This window comes from Triticum urartu, chromosome 2A, assembly GCF_056163025.1.
Source record: "Triticum urartu cultivar PI428250 chromosome 2A, HENAU_Tu73, whole genome shotgun sequence".
Lineage (NCBI taxonomy): Eukaryota > Viridiplantae > Streptophyta > Magnoliopsida > Poales > Poaceae > Triticum > Triticum urartu.
In genome coordinates, this window is record NC_141874.1 from 19890493 (window position 1) to 19894522 (window position 4030).

The following is a 4030-nucleotide window of genomic DNA, read 5'->3' on the forward strand; positions in this document are numbered from 1 at the left end:
GAGTCCTAGCCGAATAGGCCGGTGGGGAGGAGTCCTTGTCTTGATCGCCAAGTCTTGTGGAATCTAACTTGTATGCAGCAGCTGTTCGAACTGGCCCATGAGTATACGGCCATGGGGGTCCTCGTCCCAATCTAACAGATCGGGAGATGACGTGGTGAGTACCCCCTAGTCCAGGACACCGTCAGTAGCCCCCTGAACTGGTCTTCAAGTTAGGGACGCTCCTCGATTCTTTCGAACCATTCCTCATCTTCGGTCATCGGTCTTGAAAACTGGTTCAACAAATCTTCTTATCTTCTATCTTGAGGATCGCCGAAATGCATTCGACGAGTTTACACGTCGGGTATCCGAGGAGCCCCTTTAAGTTTCCGGCCTACCCACCGTTTACACCAACTTATATTAGACTCCTGCGATATTATTTGATCCTCTGTTCGGTTTTTCTTTGTGAACACCGAACAAAGCATCAGGGGCTACTGTCTATGCGGTAATATTTCTACTACATTTTAAAACACTTACCTCAAAGCCTGTTAGAAGGCTGGCACAGGCTTCAGTCAATCCGCTCTTGGCGGACCAAACCTTCTGGATCACGGCACTCTTGATAGTGCGGTGCTCCTCGTCGATGGAAGCGATGCGAAGCGCTTCCAGCAGATTGTCCGGTGCCTCTGGATGGACAGAAGTCACCGGTACAGGCGTCTTGCCCCTCTTAGAAGGAGGCCGCCTGCCCGAGCCCGGAACCGCTGGAGGGTCCGGCAGGGTGTTCGGCTGAGGGCCGAACTCGAAGCTCTCGGGGGCCCCGTCCCTTAGGCTCCCGGAGTCTGGAAGGTCTCCTTGAGGCGCCTCCGGGACTGTCTCCCCTCGATCCGGTGCCTCTTGAGACAACACCTCAGCGTCGTCGGTAGGATGAGGGGAGGTGGCGGTCGGGACTGGATCTCTATCCATGTCCGACGAGCCCAAGGAGCCGTCTGATGATACATTGATACTGGCTCATGGCGGCCTGCATAATTGTGTTCGGCGTTAGGGAAAGCAGTGCGACAAAGGAATCCTATGAGTTACTCTGGTATCCGAATACTTACGATCTCCCCGGGGGCTTGACCCTGGGCAACCACTCGTCTTCGCCTTCGTCGGCGGCGGTGGAACCGTTCGGAAGGAGAGTCCTTCCCTTCTTGGACCCTCCGCCCTCCCCGGTTGGGGCGGCCTTCCTTTTCTTGTCTCCCCCAGTTGGTGGGGGAGCGTCTTCTTCTTCTTCCTCGTCTTCGGGGGAAGAGTGCGCCGCAGAGTCATCGAACGGTGAGTCCGACGACGCCTGGGGTCGGGAACTCTTTCGGGTTCCCTTGGCCTTCTTGGTCTTCTCCAGCACCTTATAAGGGGCCGGAGTCAGCATCTTCACCAGAAGAGCGTCTGCGGGGCCTTCGGGCAAAGGAGCCGGACAGTCGATATGCCCGTCCATCTTCTGCCAGTCCTGTCAAAGGTACGGGAGTTTAGATCCCACATAGAGTCAATCTATATAAAAATAATTATCCTGTGAAAGGTAAAGCAGCTTACCGCACTGGCTTGGCGCTTCGCGCTGAATCCGCGATCCTCAGTAATAGGGGGGGGGGGACCTCGGCACTTTTGAACAGCACCCTCAAGGCGTCTTCATGAATCGTGTCGAAGAGCTTGTTTAGAGTTCGGTGCTGCGCTGGATTGAACTCCCACAATTTGAACTCCCGTTGTTGGCATGGGAGTATCCAGTGGATGAGCATAACTTGGACTATGTTGACAAGCTTGAGCTTCTTGTCCACCATGTTTTGAATACATGTTTGGAGTCCGGTTAACTCTTTCGAACTACCCCAGGACAGGCCCTTCTCTTTCCAGGAGGTGAGCCGCGTGGGGATGCCAGATCGGAACTCGGGGGCCGCTGCCCATTCAGGGTCGCGCGGTCGGTGATATAGAACCACCCCGATTGCCACCCCTTTATGGTTTCCACAAAGGAGCCCTCGAGCCATGTTACGTTGGGAATCTTGCCCACCGTGGCGCCTCCGCACTCCGCCTGGCGGCCGCCCACCACCTTCGGCTTGACATTGAAGGTCTTCAGCCATAAGCCGAAGTGGGGCTTGATGCAGAGGAAGGCCTCGCACACGACGATAAACGCCGAGATGTTGAGGATGAAGTTCGGGGCCAGATCGTGGAAATCCAGGCCGTAATTAAACATGAGCCCCCGGACGAAGGGATGGAGAGGGAATCCCAGTTCGCGGAGGAAATGGGTGAGGAATACTACCCTCTCATGGGTCCTGGGGGTGGGGATGAGCTGCCCCTCATCTGGGAGCCGGTGCCCGATGTCGTCGGGCAGGTATCCGGCTCTCCTCGGTTTCTTGATGTCTCCCTCCGTGACGGAGGAGACCATCCACTTGCCTCCCGCTCTGGACATGATTGGAGAAGGTCGAGGTGGGAAGTGCGGACTTGGGCGCTAGAGCTCGAGTGTGCGAAAACGGATGGGTAAGGAAGGAAGAAGGCATGGATAGAAAGGTGAATCATTATCCCTTTATATGGGCGGACGAAACTAAGCGTCCCCACTTTCCTGGTAAAACTCGCTTATCCCCCAAGCGCCGCGATTGATGGCGCGGTTGGGTTACCCATGCCCGTATTGATGAGAATCCCGCAATAAGGGGACACGATCTCTGCTTTGACAAGACGTGTTGAAAAACTGCCTCACGTTATGTGCGGGGCTGGCTAAAAGAAACGGTTCGAATAAACCGGGCCATGACGTAATGTCATGCTGCCAAAACAAGCCAGCAAATTAGATCTGCGAAAATATTATTCTCTCTACGGTGGAATGTGGAACTTATTTTGTAGGGTCAAACACTATCCTCGTATTCAAATTCTTCTGTGATGTATTCGAAGAAGAAATCCGCCTTGCAATGCCGAAGACAATACTGCGCGCCGGACTCATCGTCATTCAAGCCTGGTTCAGGGGCTACTAAGGGAGTCCTGGATTAGGGGGTCTTCGGACAGCCGGACTATCCCCATTGGCCGGACTGTTAGACTATGAAGATACAAGATTGAAGACTTCGTCTCGTGTCCGGATGGGACTCTACTTGGCGTGGAAGGCAAGCTAGGCAATACGGATATGGATATCTCCTCCTTTGTAACCGACCTTGTGTAACCCTAACCCTCTCCGGTGTCTATATAAACCGAAGGGTTTTAGTCCGTAGGACAACAATCACAACATACAATCATACCATAGGCTAGCTTCTAGGGTTTATCCTCTCTGATCTCGTGTTAGATCTACTCTTGTACTACTCATATCATCAATATTAATCAAGCAGGACGTAGGGTTTTACCTCCATCAAGAGGGCCCGAACCTGGGTAAAAACCTCATGTTCCCTACCTCCTGTTACCATTCGGCCTAGACGCACAGTTCGGGACCCCCTACCCGAGATCCGCCGGTTTTGACACCGACATGTACTCGGCAACCTTCAAGTGGAAGCCTAGCGAGGTTGTCGGCCACGACCTGACTAACCACACAAGTCCCTAGTCTAGGTTCATCGCCTATTCAGGTTCCATCCGCAGGGAGTCCGGCTGAGGTTTCTACATAAGGCCCCAAACAATGTGTACAGGGTTCCCGGGTAACCAAACGGGCGACTCGGTACACCGGGCCACGTGCCTACCACATCACAGCCTACCCCTCGGGTCAGCGCTGCGCACGGCCTCCAGCATATTACAAACACCAGAAACTACTTGCAACTCTCGGACAGAGGACAAGGGCGGTTAATAAGTCGAGAGGGTCCATTGGTTTCGGGCCCAATGCGTGGTAGTAGTTGTTCATGGATCATAAACACAGAACTCGGTTCCTGAGGACGGTTTCAATGAGACAACCCACCATGTACTCCTACATGGCCTCTCACCGCTACCTTTACCAAATCGTCTTCACACACTTAGCTCACACACAGTAGGACATGTTTATCACCATTCCAATTCATCCTCGATGAATCAGACCTGACTCAACTCTGGGCAGTAGCAGGCATGACAAACAAGCATGAATGAGTAGGCACAT